A 16,457-nucleotide genomic window follows, 5' to 3' on the forward strand; every position below is an offset into this window, starting at 1 on the left:
TGGACACCAGGCTGATGCCTTCCACGACCCCTTCAGTTTGCTGGGGCGCCATCACAAAGTGCCACCCCAGGGGGCTAGACTACAGAAATGTATCTTCTCCCAGCCCTGGGGGCCGGGAGTCCGAGATCACGGCCTGGGCAGGGCTGGGTCCCCCGGGGCCTCTCTCCTTGGCATGTGGATGCCGTCCTCTCCCCGTGTCCTCACACGATCGTCCCTCTGTGTGTCTGTGTCCTGACCTCTCCTCATGAGGACACCGGTCACACTGGAGCAGGGCCGCCCTCCTGACCTCATGTTACCTGAATCGGCTCTTTAAAGTCCCTCCCAAACACAGTCACGTCCTGGGGTCCTGGCAATTAGGACTTCACTATGTTCATTTTAGAGGGACACATTTTGGCCCATAGCAAGTATTACATCATTTTAACCTGCCCAGAAGCCCTGCAGAGCCTGACTCCCCAGTGCTCTACGGGGACGCGTCTTGCCCAGATTTCCGCGGCCGGTAGTGGGCCAGCCAGGACTCCCAGAGACACCTCTTCCCTCCGACCCCAGAGCAGCCAAGGCCCACGTTCTGGCCGAATCCCAAATCTGCTTCACAAAATGCTCTGTGAGTCCCGAGTGCTCCGCACCTCGCAAGGTGCAGAAGAAAATACGAGGAAACCCGGGAATGGCCCCTTCCCTTCTGGATAGTCACCGTGTCACTGGGGTGCTGGTCTCACACTCTGGGAAAAACAGAGATGTCATTCTCGCTTCTCTCTTGAAGCACACACCTCTTTGTCGGGGAAACGATTCAAGACTGCTTGGCTTGGGGCGCCTGGGTGGCGCAGTCGGTTAAGTGTCCGACTTCAGCCAGGTCACGATCTCGCGGTCCGTGAGTTCGAGCCCCACGTCAGGCTCTGGGCTGATGGCTCGGAGCCTGGAGCCTGTTTCCGATTCTGTGTCTCCCTCTCTCTCTGCCCCTCCCCCGTTCATGCTCTGTCTCTCTCTGTCCCAAAAATAAATAAACGTTGAAAAAAAAATTAAAAAAAAAAAAAAAAAGACTGCTTGGCTCAAGGACCTTGCACTCCACCTCTGGTCACAGCTGGCTGGCCAGAGCTGGAGTCTGTCCCAGCTGCCAGCTGTAGCTCCTGGTCCCCTGGGAGTAGGTCACCAGCCCACGGTTGGACCAATCAGAGCCCTCCCCCAGGGGGAGAGAGGTGAGACCCCTCCCTCGTGGCAAGGCAGGGAGAGGGGAGGGACGGTGGGGGCGGGCAGCCAGCGGCCTCGTTTCTGGCCTCGTAGGAAAGGCGTCTGCGAGAGCCAGGCCACGCTTAGGGAGAAGTGTAACGAAGGCAAAGACCCAGGTGGGGAGACAGCCTGCAGCTCTAAAACCTTATCCCCAGGGTCCCTGAGGGCACCTGTCCCTTACCTTTCCTGGGGTTGCTTTTCCACAAACTCATAGTCCCCCCAGCAAGGGGACTGTTGCCTTCAGGGACACAGGACCTGGGTGCACAGCCCACGTTCCAGGCTACCCGCTGGGCTGGGTTGCGGGCGGTCACGGTTAAAGACTCTGGGGCTCCCGGTACCAGGTTCTCTCCCTGAGTATGGTCTTCGCTCCTGTTATGGTTAGATTGTGTCCCCTCCCCACCCCCCAGAAATTCATACATCACAGTCCGAACTCCCAGAACCTCAGAGTGTGAGCTTGTTTGGGAACGGGGCCATTGAAGACGTGGTCGGTTACGATGGGGTCCTGCCTAACCCGCTCTGACTGGCTGCTTAGGAAAAGAACGTCATGTGAAGACACACGGAGGGAAGGCTGGGGACGACATAGGAAAATGCCACCTAGGAGCGGAGGAACGCCAGGAGCCGGTGCGGGGGGAAGGGGGCGCGTCAACCCGCACTCGCGGAACTCTAGCCCCCAGAACCGGGAGACAACAGTTCACGGTGCCACACCTCTCCGTGAGCGGCAGTTTGTTGAGGTAGCAGACGTGCAACTCCCACACCTGCCTCCGGGTCCGGGGTCCGGGGTCCGGGGTCCGGGGTCTGGCTCAAGGCATCATCTAAGAGGCTGGGGAAAATCTCTCCCCACCACCGCACTGGGCACCTGGAGGGAAGTCGCGAGGACAGGTAGTTTTGAGGAAGGACTAGGTGGGATGCTCACAGGAAAGGAAGGGCCACGAGTATGTCACAAACCGAGGGCCGGGCTTTGGACACCTTAGGGGAAGGACAGAAGTGGGGAAAATAGCGGAGAGGCCAAAGTGAGGGGGTCCAGGTGGCTCACCACCGCTGCACCTGTCTCACTCCCCTCCCTCCCGTGGCCCCGAGGCACAGCCGAGGCGAATCCTTCGAGTTCACAGCCAACGGTTGCGAGAAGGTCCCCCGCAGCAGCCTGACGCCCTCCCTCCCCTCCCCCCACCCCCGCACTTGGAGTTCTGCACTCACTGTTGAATTGCAGGGGTGGGGAGGGCCGGGCTGACGGTTCCTTCCCTCAGGGTCAGCCAAGTCTCATGACAAAAGCTGGCATGACTTAGTGAACTTTCCAGAGTGGCACCACCTTCCGGAGGGGGTGTTCCCGCTTTGCACCGGGTGACCGCCACGTTTCCCAAAACACCGTTCCCACACTTGGCTCGCCAGAGTAGGGAAGCGTTGCACAACCGAGAACAGATAAGCACAAGCCGGCCTCTCCGAGCATAGGGGCCGCTGTGTGCAAATCGGGGCGAACGCGAGGGCAGCGCGGGGAAAGGGGCAGCGGGCGCGTGTCTGAGCTCCCGGCAGGGGTCTGCTCGCCGCAGGACAAACCCACAGCCCCGGAGCCCGCTGCGCCCACCGCCTGGCTCCCGAGCGTCGCCAGGCGAAGGGGCCCTTCGAGAAAGAACGATTCACGGGGTCGGTTCTGCGAGGAGCGTCTGGAAAACAAGAAGCCTGGGACTTAGAAATCACCGAGGCCCAGGCGCACGGGTCCGGCGGGCTCGTATTCGTGCGCGGCGGGCCTCACCGGGAGACCCCGGGAGACGGAGCAGATCCCCGCAGCGGGAGGAAAGGGGGATTTCGCAAAAGTGTCCCCAGAACGTGCACTCTCAGATACATCCGTGCTTTTAACACCAACCCTGCAGAGGAAAGTCGCCTCTGTGCTTCGGTCCCCAACCTCCACCCTGAACGTAACGTGTCAACTCGCGGCAGCCGCGGAGAAGTCGCTGCCGGTGTGAGCGGTGAACGGGCATTAACAAAGCTGTCACCGCAAACCCAGGAGCAGCGGCGGAATTAATTTTTCCTTCATTAATAATGTCCTAATTTGCATGATTAATATGTCATGCTCGATAAACACAGGCAGCGACGAATGAAATCACTGAACAAAAATGCCACCTGCTGAGCAAAAAGCATAAGTAAATGACTTAACACAGCCAAGTGAGCAGGAGACACTGTGTTTCCCCAAAAACAATGTTCGAAACGCCTGAAGTGTCACCATCATCGGGAGGACTGGTTGAGGAACACAGAGACAATCATTCCAGACATTTCCGGGGAAGGACGAGCTCCAGGGCATTCACGGCTCTGACAGGTCACCACAGGACAAGGCTGGCTCGCGCCAGCTCGCTGGGCTCCTTCCTCACCTCGCCCTGCTTCCTGTGCCAGGCCCAGGCCACAGGGCAGAACATTCCAGGCCACGGTGGTGCCACGTCTCCGACCAGCCGCACGCCTCGGTGATTTGGGCCCGGAACTAGGGAACAGGGCTGTTGCCAAGGGCTCGAGTGGCTGCAGGGAACAGAAGGGAAAGGGAAACCGACAAGACCCGAAGTGGCCCCAGATGCATTGGCAAGACCCTTCGTGGACACCGGCCCAGTGCCGGACACAGAGCCAGGAGCCGGGGGGGTGAGGCAGTGTTCACACGTGGGTCCTGGGTGTGCAGACGATGGCCTGAAATCCTGGAAGGCAGAGCAGCCATAGTGGCGGGCAGCCCGTGCAACAGAACTTCCCGCAACGATGGGAATGTTCTAGATCTACAACGTCCAGGGTGGCAGCCACATGTGGACGGAGCACCCGAGAAGTGTCCGGGGCGAGTCAGGATCCTCGACAATCCTGGACTGGGTTGCCCGGTACATTCCATTTTCGTTAACGCAGATCTGAACAGCCACACGTGGCCGGTTGCTCTGTACCCAGCAGGGTCTGGAAGGCTGTTCCTGCACTGGCCACGAGGGCGGCACGGGCCCCACAGCCCTTTCCTGGCTGTGGCCCTGAGAGACACATCCCCCCCCCCCACCCCCGGATTTGTTCGTCGGCGGCCCGAGGGGATTGGATGAGCTGATCCCTGGGGTCCGCCTGCTTCCTCCCTCAAATATCTGAACACGCTGCTCTGTTCACATTTTAGCATCACCCAAAGCCTTCGAGGGGTCCCCGCTGCTTACCAAACCCTCCTCCCCAGGGGCCCCCTCGTGTTGTCACCCCACCCAGTCCTGGCGGGAGACCCGCCTTGACTCCGAGCCCCGTGGCCTCCTCTGACCAGCCGCTGGCGGTGGCCCGTGCGTAGCCCTGGCCTGTTGATCCCCGGTGCTGTTTCCGTGCAGCGACGTTGCCACATCGTGGTGGCAGCAAATGACACGCTAGAGCTCCTGTGCGTGCGTGACCCCAGGCAGCAGGGGCAGGTGAGGTGTGGGGCCCCGTCCTCCCCCCGCCCCCCCGGCAGAGGCACGGCCCCGGGAAGCTGCCAGGCTTCTCCAAGTCTGGGTCCCGCGGGTCCGGACGAGCAATGCCCCGCCCCCCCCTCGGGCTGGATGGGAGCCGAATCCAAGCCGGGCGGGAGCGCCCAGCGGGGGCCAGGGCTCAGCAGGTCCTCAGCCCGTGGGGGCCTCCGTTTCACCCCCAGACGGCGTCCGTTCCTCCTCCCTCCAGCAGCTCACAGCGGATGATGGGAAACTGTTGCCGATTCCGGGGGCGGGTAACCCACAAGAAGCGGTATCGCAGATGGTTTTCGTCTCGGGCTCATTTAGTGAACTGGAACCGCGCTTGTGGCGGAATAAAATTGTAAGGATGCTTTCCCCACTGTCTCTTCTCTGGATTATCTGTGCCTAATCACCTCTCTTTGCTTTTGTCATCCTTGTCATGGAAGAAAGAGGGCATGGAGGAGGAGGGGGAGGAAGGGGAGGAGGGTGGAGAGAAGGGGAGGAGGGGGAGGGGAGGAGAGGAGGAAGAGGGGGAGAAAGGGAGGAGCCAGAGGGGAAGAGAGGGGAAGGGGGGAAGGGGGAGGGGAGAAGGGGGAGGGGAGGAGCAGGGGGAGGATGAAGAGGATGGGAGGAGCCAGAGGGGGAGAGAGGGGAAGGGGAGAAGGGGGAGGGGAGAAGGGGGAGGGGAGGAGCAGGGGGAGGATAGGGAAGAGGGGAGGAGCCAGAGGGGGGAGAGAGGGGAAGGGGAGAAGGAGGAGGGGAGGAGCAGGGGGAGGACGGAGAGGAGCGGGGGGGGGAGGAGGAGGAACAGGGGAGGAGCCAGAGGGGGAGAGAGGGGAAGGGGAGAAGGGGGAGGGGAGAAGGGGGAGGGGAGGAGCAGGGGGAGGACAGGGAAGAGGGGAGGAGCCAGAGGGGGAGAGAGGGGAAGGGGAGAAGGGGGAGGGGAGAAGGGGGAGGGGAGGAGCAGGGGGAGGACGGAGAGGAGGGGGGAGGAGGAGGAACAGGGGAGGAGCCAGAGGGGGGAGAGAGGGGAAGGGGAGAAGGGGGAGGGGAGAAGGGGGAGGGGAGAAGGGGGAGGGGAGGAGCAGGGGGAGGACGGAGAGGAGGGGGGAGGAGGAGGAACAGGGGAGGAGCCAGAGGGGGAGAGAGGGGAAGGGGAGAAGGGGGAGGGGAGGAGGAGGGGAGGGGCAGGAGGAGGATGGGGAGGGTGGAGGAGCTAGAGGGGGAGAGAGGGGAAGGGGAGAAGGGGGAGGGGAGAAGGGGGAGGGGAGGAGCAGGAGAAGGATGACGAGGAGGGGAGGAGCCAGAGGGGGAGAGAGGGGAAGGGGAGAGGGGGAGGGGAGAAGGGGGAGGGGAGGAGCAGGGGAGGGGGCAAGAGGAATGGGGAGGGGAGAGGAGGAAGAGGTGAAGGGGGAAGAGATACGGGGAGGGGACGGGAGCAGGAGGGGGAGGAGGAGAGAGAAGACAAGATGCATGTGGAGGGAGGGGTCCTGGAATAGCCCGTGCGTGCTCCAATTCTGGGGGCAGTGATACTGGCTGCCGGGGGACACGTGTGGTCCCCGATCCCGTCCCCCGGCCCCAGGCTCCAATAGTCCGCCTGACTGGCTGTTAATGGACTGAAAGTTGCGTCCTCTGTGCCCTCACCCAAAGTTCGTGTGTGGAAGCCCTAACCCTGATGTGTGGGTGTTGGGGGGGGCGGTCGTTGGGAGGCAGGTAGGTTTAGGTGAGGTCCTGAGGGTGGGGCCCCCATGATGGCGTCAGTGCCCTTACAACGAGACCCCGGAGAGCACTCAGCGTCGACCTCTCTCTCTCTCTCTCTCTCTCTCTCTCTCTCTCTCTCTCCCCTGCCGTGTGAGGACACAGTGAGAAGGGCCTTCTGGAAGCCAGGAGAGAGCCGGAGCCAGAAGCCCAGCACGCTGGTACCGGTCTCAGGCTCGCAGCCTCCACGGCTAAGAGAAGCTGCTCCGTTCTGTCGGGCCAGCCCCAGCTGACCGAGGCACGCGTTCTGCAGGACGAAGGTCCCCAGATGGAGGGCGGCACGGAGCTCCACCTCGGGGGGCTGGGGCAAGAGTAGCCAGCACACGGAGCGGGAGGCTGCAGACCCTGGAGGTCTGTGCGGCTCGTCCTGGGGCCTCGGGACGCTCCGGGGGAGCCCCTGCACGGGGCTGTCTCGGGCCGAGCATGACACTTCCGGGGTCTGAATGCTGGAGGCTCATGGTTCAGTGGGGAGATAGTCTGATAACTCTCCGTCACGGCCTGGTTTACTGTGCGACCCGCGACAGTTGGGTGAGAAGTGACCAGAGATCCGCGAGGGAGGCGTGAGTGACAGAGATGGGAACGGGTCCAGCGAGTCCAGACGGAAGCGGAATTATTTAGGGACCAGGCAGGAGGACTCCACCGTGTCTCTTCCCCGCTGCTGACAGCCCAGGAGGTTGGTTGTTGCCTTTGGGAGGATTTACCAGCCCAAACGAGGCTTGTGTCCCGGGCACACGAGCGCATTCCCGCGTCTGCGGGTGCGTCTAATGGGTCTCTACCTGTACCGCTGTTTCGGGCCACGCACCCCGGGCCACGTACTAATTCTTCAGATACTATGTTTCCCCACTAATGAAACATAAAGTAATGAAAGAAAAAAAAAATAAAGATGCAAAGGTCCTGGAACCATCAAGAAAATTAATTGCTGTTTTGGCCTACGTGACAGAAAAGTCCCACCCTTCCTCAAGGTCAGGATTTTAAAAGTATGACAAGGAAACCTGGAGAATTTAGAAAACACGTGCTCCAAATTACCATCAACGGCCGTCACACCGGTGGCTCTCACAGGCCAGGCTGACTCACACCAAGGGACCCCCGTGCTTCTAGACGCATAAAAATACGAGAAGATGATTAACCAGAATAATTAGAAATGCCTGGCACCAGGAAAAGTTCTTGTGTGAAAACCCAGGACGCGGGGATTACGGCGAGCGCGATCCGGGATATCTGGTATCGAGTCGTGTGTTTTTGTTGGCACGGGGGACGGAGAGTGTGAACCCGCGCCCCGGGGAACCACGGCGGAGTGAAAGCTGGCACACCCAGGCTCGCCCTCAAAGCCCCGACAAGACGTGAGGCCCTAAGCCACACTGCTGAGGAAGCAGGCGTCGGCCGATCTGAGCACAGCACACACGCCGGAAGTTCAGAGGACGAAGAATATCGCGAATTGTGCAACAGGTCCCCTGGGGACTCAGCAGACCATGACGAGGACCCGAGCAGCAGGCAGATGTGAAGCGAGCAGGGGACCAGCCAAGAGGCCGTCGTCCGGCACAGGACTGGGTGGGGCCACCGCGGGGTCACAGGGACTCCAGCCGTCCCGGGAGAGCAAGGCCGCCTTCCCCACGCGTTCCCAGCACGGCCGGGCTCGGCGGGCTCACCGGGTCCCGCTCCAGCGCTCCCTTTGTGGCCCCGGGCCGGGCCATCTGGGTGTGGGTGGCGGGGAGCCCGGCCGATGCCCTCACCACCTCCCTCTGGGTGCTCTGGGAAAAGTGTCCTCTCCCTGCCCAAGGACTGTGACCATCGTGCGCTTCTCTGCTGTCCCCAGGCCGGTCCTCGCGCCCTCCACGCACCCCTCTTCACCGGCACCCACCCCTGCTCTGACATCATCATCACCCCCACCGGGGTCCAGTCCCTACCCCCGCCGTGGGCCTTCTGGGGAGCCATCCTTCCTGGTAGACAGTAGGGATCTCTTACAGACACGGTGCCTTAATCCAAAAGATGGCCCTCGACGCGGCGAGTCACGGGCACCTAACGGCTCTGCTGGTGGAAACTTACTCTGTGTATTTGCATTATTCTAACTCCGCGTAGTTCCCACGCGGTGTTATAGCGGCTTCAGAGGCGCAGCACAGCGACTCCACGCTGCCACGCGTCACGAGGGCGCCCGTGATCCCTTCACCTGCTGAATCGGTTTCAACGTAAGTGGGCTCCTCGGGCTCCTTCGGGTTGCTGGGTCAGACCGGCCCGCCCTCGGCGGTAGACCCGGCCGACGGCAGAATTCGGACAGTTCGCGCTGGAAAACGTCCACCGCGACGGCACGAGCATTTCGTCCTAAGCTTCTCTTCACGCTGTTTTTTCTGGGTACAAAAGTAATGCGATGGTGTTGTGAGGAATTCAAACGCTTGCTATACACTTTTTAAAAAGTTTTTGCGGGGGCGCCTGGGTGGCTCAGTCGGTTGAGCGTCCGACTTCGACTCAGGTCATGATCTCGCGGTTCGCGGGTTCGAGCCCCGCGTCGGGCTCTGTGCTGACGGCTCGGAGCCCGGAGCCCGCTTGGGATTCTGTGTCTCCCGCCCTCTCTGCCCCTCCCCTGCTCACGCTCTGCCTCTCTCCCAAAAATAAATACACATTTTAAAAACATTGTCCTTTGGATAGATCCTGAGTGCAGTGGTCTCCCCACCAGACTGTACAGAATAATAAAGACGATATATTACAACAACGGCCTCTTTGTAAACCCAGTTTCGATTGTTAGTCTGAGATCATAAATTGTTTTTCATTTTGCAAAACTTCTCGGTATCTGATACAGTAACCATAAACACAAATGCTACTTCTCCATTTTATTCGTGGACGTATAGTTACTTTTTACCCACTTCCTTCAAGCAGGCTTTGATAGATTTTCCAATTCTTAGACCCCCCCTCAATGGATGGCCTAACATGGGGACTTGTCTGGGAGTTGATAGGCCCTCACACTTTTCCTTTTAGAGGAAAAACCATGGGCCCATTTCTAGCCCATGAGATAAAATCGGAAATCTGCTGATGGCATTTCCAGGAAATCTTTAGCTGTCCTGATACAAAGGGCCCAATACAGTTCACATAGGCCTTTGACTCCTTGCTTTCCCCAGTTATCACTGGCTTGAACACAGGTGTGATGCCCAGAGTTCTGCAGCCCCGTTGGCACCATGAGGTGACTGACAAGTATCCAGGGGAAAGCGCACGGTCTAAGGACAGCAGAGGGCTGGATGTTCTCCCCTGCCATTCTAGATCATCCACTTAGCTCCACTCAACTCTGTGCCCCAAGACATTAGCCGCTGCGGACTGAATCACTGGGCTTCCTTTTCTTCTGGCCTCCAGTTGGGTCCATTCAAAGAGGAAGGTAGGAGTCACCGGCAGAGAGTGGAGGGGGGAGGACATGAGGTCCGTCTCTCGTGCTTCCCCATCCGTGTTGGCAGCGGCTGCTGTTCCCCTTCTGAAGGCCACAGCCTCTCTCCGGGGGCCCTCTGAAAGCTGCAGGCCTGTTACAGCTTTCTGCACATTCTACTGATTACCCCACCAGGCGGGGTGGGCCTCACCCCTTCTTCATAGTAACTCACCCCTCCATTTAATTCCCCTCCGTCACCCACTTGAGCGTGCCATCCCTTTCCTGCCGGCGCCCCGAGACAGAGAGACAGAGGATCCAAGCAGGCTCTGAGCTGTCAGTGCAGAGCCCGACGTGGGGCTCAAACTCACAAACCATGAGGTTATGACCAGAACCGAAGTCAAACGCTTAACTGACTGAACCACCAGGGCGCCCCGTGGCTGGGATGTTTCTTAAAGGAAATTAATGGATCAAAACCTATGAAGCGTCACCAGGAAGTTTGAGAAACTTTGTTGTCTTTCCCACCCAGACAGACCGTTTCAAGTTTAAGAGTGTTTTCCACTAGTTTTCTTTCCTCTTCTCAAAGCCAGAATGGGCTTTAAATCCGTGAACACCTGGGGAGCGTGGGTGGCTCAGTCGGTTGAGCCTCCGACTCTTGATTTCGGCTCAGATCATGATCCCAGAGGTGTGGGTTCGAGCCCCGTGTTGGGCTTTGCACTGAGCGTGGAGCCTGCTTGGGACTCTCTCCCTCTGCCCCTCCTCTGCTCATGCTCTCACTCTCCCTAAAAGAAAAAAAAATGTAAATCTGTGGGCATCAGTTAGAAATGAAATTACAGAAGCTTATCTTGTGCCAACAAACATGTTCTGGAACAGCCAGTTTTTGGAAATCAATATTTTCTTTTCCTCAATCAAGAAGACAGTGTGCATCTTAAAAACATGGGTGGTGCCAAAAAACTCAAAATGGATGAAAGACCTAAATGTGAGACAGGAAACCGTCAAAATCCTAGAGGAGAAAACAGGCAACAACCTCTTTGACCTTGGCCACAGCAACTTTTTACTTGACATGTCTCTGAAGGCAAGGGAATTGAAAGCAAAAATGAACTACTGGGACCTCATCAAGATAAACAGTTTCTGCCGAGTGAAAGAAACAATCAACCAGACTAAAAGGCAACTGACCAAATGGGAGAAGATATTTGCAAATGACATCTCAGATAAAGAGTCAGTATCCAAAATCTATAAAGAACTTACCCCACCCAACACCTGAAAAACAAGTAATCCAGTGAAGAAATGGGCAAAAGACATGAATAGACACTTCTCCAAAGAAGACATCCAGATGGCCAACAGACACATGACAAAATGCTCCATATCACTCATCCTCAGGGAAAGACAAATCAAAACCACAATGAGATACCACCTCACACCTGTCAGAATGGCTAACATTCACATCTCAGGCAACAGCAGCTGTTGGCGAGGCTGTGAAGAAACGGGAACCCTCTTGCACTGTTGGTGGGGATGCAGACTGGTGCAGCTGCTCCGGAAAACTGTGGAGGTTCCTCAAAAAATTAAAAATAGATCTACCCTATGACCCAGCAATAGCACTGCTAGGAATTTACCCAAGGGATACAGGAGTGTTGATGCATAGAGGCACTTGTACCCCAATGTTTATGGCAGCAATTTCAACAATAGCCAAATCATGGAAAGAGCCTACGTGTCCATCCACTGACACATGGATAAAGAAGATGTGGTTTCTATATACAACGGAATACTACTTGGCGATGAGAAAGAGTGAAATATGGCCATTTGCAACAACGTGGATGGAACTGGAAGGTATTATGCAAAGTGAAATAAGTCAGTCAGAGAAAGACAGATGTGCTATGTTTTCACTCACATGTGGATCCTGAGAAACTTAACAGAAGACCATGGGGAAGGGGAAGGGGAAACATAGTCTCAAACAGAGAGGGAGGGAGGCAAACGACAGGAGACTCTTTTTTTTTATTTTAACGTTTATTTATTTTTGAGACAGAGAGAGACAGAGCATGAACAGGGGAGGGGCAGAGAAAGAGGGAGACACAGAATCTGAAACAGGCTCCAGGCTCTGAGCTGTCAGCACAGAGCCTGACGCGGGGCTCGAACTCACAGACCGTGAGATCGTGACCTGAGCCGAAGTCCGACGCTCAACCAACCAAGCCACCCAGGCGCCCCGGGAGACTCTTAAATACAGAGAATAAACCGAGGGTGGATGGGGAGGTGGGGGGGGGAGGGGAAAATGGGTGATGGGCTTTGAGGAGGGCACCTGTTGGGATGAGCACTGGGTATTATATGGAAGCGATGAACCACGGGAATCTACCCCCAAAACCAAGAGCACCCTATATACACTGTATGTTAGCCAACTTGACAATGAATTATATATATATTTTTTTAATGAAATAAAATAAAACAAAGAGTGAGAATCTATGAAGGAATAAAACAAAATCAAATATAAAATAAAATAAAATAATAAAGCATGGGTGTTGCAGCAGAGTCGCTGGCCTCCAGCACCCCCCTGGAAGTCCCCACCCGCCCCTCCTGAGACCGCCAGTCCCCCCCTGCCTGCAACACATCAGCCTGAACCCAAGTTCCCTGCAAGCAGGTGGCACTGAATTTTGAGGTGTCTGTTCACTAATACATCACTGGGTCTCGTACCCTGGGCCTGAAGGCTGCTGGAAGGGGAAGGACAGAAACTCTGTCCCCCATATTGTGGTCCAGCTGGTCCCACCCAACACGGCGGAGGGAAACCCAAGTCCGAGCTCAGGGCGTGGTGGCCATGAGGCACTGGGACACTTGGAGCCTAACTCGCCTGTGTTATGTACTGTGGGGAACCCCTGACGGTGAAGACGCAAACCCAGGTTGCAGAGGGTTTCCAGTGTAATAGGAAAGTGCCCACTACCCACTGGCGTTGGATAGCACGTGCGCAAGAGCCGGGATGGGGGCTGGGGCATCAAGAGAGCCACAAACCGTCTCCTTCTGAGAGCATCACAGTAGGACCGCTGAGCCGAGCCTTGGGCAGCAGGGCAATTCTCCCAGCCTTGGTTTAGAAGCACATGCCTTTCATCAATACAAATCAAATCTTAATTTTTGGCTAGTAATCTATCATAGCACGTAGCAAACTAGACATACCCCTATCCTATTTATTAGCTTGTGAGCATTTCTTTTATTCTTAATACGATTCTGCTAAGAGGGCTCATTAAGAGCTGGGGTATATCTGCACCCCTGGATGCCTGACGCAGAGTCTGGCCTAGAGGAGGTGCCCCAAACATTTGATTACCTTCAATATATAAGCCTATGCTACGTGAGTCATGGGCTGTCCTGACTTCCCACTTCACAAGGAAATAAATTACAGGCAAGGGTTTTTTTTTATCCTCTCCCAACTTGGTTTACCCACATCTGAAGGAAAAGAGATTCAGGAAAAAGACAAAGCTGAGAGCAGACAGCACAATGTGTATTTCTGGACGCACATTTCTATTCAAGAGTTTATGCTTACCAAAATAGCGCTCAAGTTCACACGGCAGAAGACGATGGAAAAGAAAATGTGAAGGATTATGATGAGGTTTCTCCTAAAAGGTTGCTACTTGAAGTGTGGTCCCCAGACCAGCAACACCAGCTTTGCCTGGGAACTTGCTAGAATGCAGAACCCAAGCCCACCCAGCCCTGTCCGATGAACCCCTGCAGGTCGACAAGGTCCCCAGGTGATGGGAAGGAACACCAAGGTTTGAACAGCCCCGTTTTAAAGCACTTCAACTTACAGACTTGCTACCTTATCTTTTTTATTAGTATTATTATAAAGAGAGAGCATGCACGAGCAGAAGAGAGAGGCAGAGGGGGAGGGAGAGAGAGAGAGAGAGAGAGAGAGAGAGAGAGAGAGAGAGAATCCCAAGCAGGCTCCACTCTCAGTCTGTTGTCCAACTTGGGGCTTGATCTCAAGACCCTGAAATCACGACCTGAGTTGAAATCAAGAGTCAGATGCTCAATCGACTGAGCCACCCAAATGCCCCTGTCTTTAAGAGAGAGAGAGAGAGAGAGAGAGGGAGAACAGAAGCTGTGGGTACGCATCCACCCCCAAATGTAGCACCCCGGCCATCACGCAAAAGGGTGACGATGCAGACCCCCTTTCTGCCGCCCGCTGGCGTCCCCAAGAAAAGCACCTCTGGGACCAAACTCCTGGAAGCTGTCCTGTCTCCAATTGGATGGTCTCCCAGCTTGGAAAGACAGCACAGGACCAATCGATAATGCTGAGCCGATGATGCAGTAGATTCAGGTCAGGACCAGAGCGGGCAGGAGAGGTCACGCCTGTGGGACACACGCCAGACGCCCGTCCTCCAGCCCCGACTGGAACCATCCAGCGCCTATGAAGTGGCCACACCGGACGGAGTCAATCTGCTTCGCTGTGTTAGAGGAGCTGTGACTTCCGCAGCTACGTTCTCTTTGGAGAGAAGGCCGTGTGGACGGTGGGGCTGCAGGAGGCGGGCAGGGAGGCGCCGCGGGGGGCTGGGGAGCGGGGAGCCTGCCCCGGACCCCCCACCCCACCCTGGGGGGACCATTCGCACCTTCCCTGGGCACAGGGCCAGACGGAGACGGGCTGTCACGAGAGCCGGGGGCCAGACGCACTCGCCTCCCCAAAGGGGCTCACCCATGAGCGCGGGGCCCCTCCGGGGACCCGCGTCTGTTTAACACGCTTCACGCAGCCCGTGAGAGGAGAGGGCAGTGGGTGATGCAGCAGAGACCCACCTCCGCGGGCGTCGACCTCCGAACACGAACAACACAGTGTTTACTGCTCAAGCACAAGACGAAAAAGTAATTCTCACCCTATTTAGAATCTTTCAATATGTTAGTGTCGTCTAAAGTCACACGTCTCGTTCCTCGAAGCCATTTCTACCTTCTTTTCTCCTGGTGTTGATGCAGAAATGCTTCCAACATCCCAGGCTAGGCATGGGAGGAGAGAGGGAGGGAGGAGAGAGGGAAGCAGACTCCTGGAGCTGGGAGTCGCCTTGGTGTCACCTCGGGATTTCTTGATCATCTCCAGATGTTTGAGGAAGCCGAAGTTCCGGGAAGATCATGACTTCTTCCAGCTCATGCGATGAGTGGCTGAGTCAGAACTGGAACTCAGAACCTCTGAGTCAGAGGCCGAACTGCCCTGACACCACACTGCCTGTAAAATCAAACGCGCGCCTGGGTGGCTCAGCCGGTTAAGCGTCCGACTCTCTGTTTCGGCTCAGCTCATGATCTCGAGGTTCGTGAGTTGGAACCCCGCCTCGGGCTCTGCACTGACGGCACGGAGCCTGCCTGGGATTCTCTCTCTCCCCCTCTCTCTCTGACCCCCCTCTGCTCTCTCTGTCTCTCAAAATAAATACATTTTTAAAAAATGAATAAATAATACGATGAAATGCGCATGCACACACATACACGCACCCCCTTAGTCATGGACACGTAGAATGTTCTAGGAAGTAAGAGTAACGCACGAACGATGACTCTTGGATGTGCCCATTGGAGCAACTGAATACAGATAAGTCTAGATCTTCCTCTGTCTTGCTCTGTTAAATGGGGAAAGTGAGGAGAACTTTAAATTGTATATATCACCCCATTTCCTCTATAAGAATCTCACATCTAGGCCCCCGGGTGGCTCGGTCCGTTGAGCATCCGACTCTTGATTTCAGCTCAGTTTGTGATCAAGGGTTGTGGGATCACGCCCTGTGTCGGGCTCCACGCTGAGTGTGGAAACTGAGATTCTCTCCCCCACCCATCTCTCTCTCTCTAGAGAGATGGGGGGGGCGGGTAGAGAAATCTATGGAAGTAGCAATATTTTAAATAAACAAGCACACTGCATAAGCTGTCATACGACTTTCACGCTCCAAAATAGCACCCAGGGCCTAGAGCTGGTGGTTACACAACAGTTATGCCGCGTCCCAGGGCGCAACACTCCTGAAACCGTCTAAGACAGTGGCCCCCGCACAGACCCCCAACTGGCCAGGTGAGGGCGGGGATCGTCAGCAACAAAATCAAGCTGTAATAATGTTCTATGAACATGATTTCCTATCGTCGGTCTTACGCATTGAACACCAGGCAAGCACGTGACAAACACAGTCACGAAACGTTGCGTCACTCCACACCAAGAGTTGAAAATTCGGGCTGGCACCATAAACAAGCACCCGGGAACTTCTCAGTGTTCCCAAGTAGAGGGCGAGTGGTTGAATGTGCCAGTAACTGGATGTCCGTTCCCAGGTCACTGCAAGGTACTGCCGGGTCTGTGGCCAACATCACCGGGGTCATGCGAGGAATGCACGGTCTTGGGCCCCACCCCAGACCCAGGCATCAGAATCTGCACTATAGCGGGATCCCCTGGGAATCTGCGCTCACGTTACAGCTTGACAGGGAAGGCATTAGATGGGACTTGATAGATATTTGGTGAAAATCTTGTATTTCCTACTCTTTTGCCTTTTCAATGCCACAAGAAAGCAACTGCTGTCAAAAGATGTATATTATCCACAACGGCAATATGAAGCAATTATTAAATGCTTTCTGTATGCATGGCATCGGAGTAGGTTTTTTTTTTTTTTTTTTTGAGAGGACCTCATTTTATCCCTCCTATGTAGACTGATTGAAATTAACATAACTGGCCGCATGTTCACGCCTGGGAAGGAAATCGTGAAAAGTTTCTGGAAGAAGCCTTCACCACATTTCTTTATATTAAAGGGGATTTG

This window comes from Felis catus, chromosome A2 (genome assembly GCF_018350175.1).
Source record: "Felis catus isolate Fca126 chromosome A2, F.catus_Fca126_mat1.0, whole genome shotgun sequence".
NCBI classification, from domain to species: Eukaryota; Metazoa; Chordata; class Mammalia; order Carnivora; family Felidae; genus Felis; species Felis catus.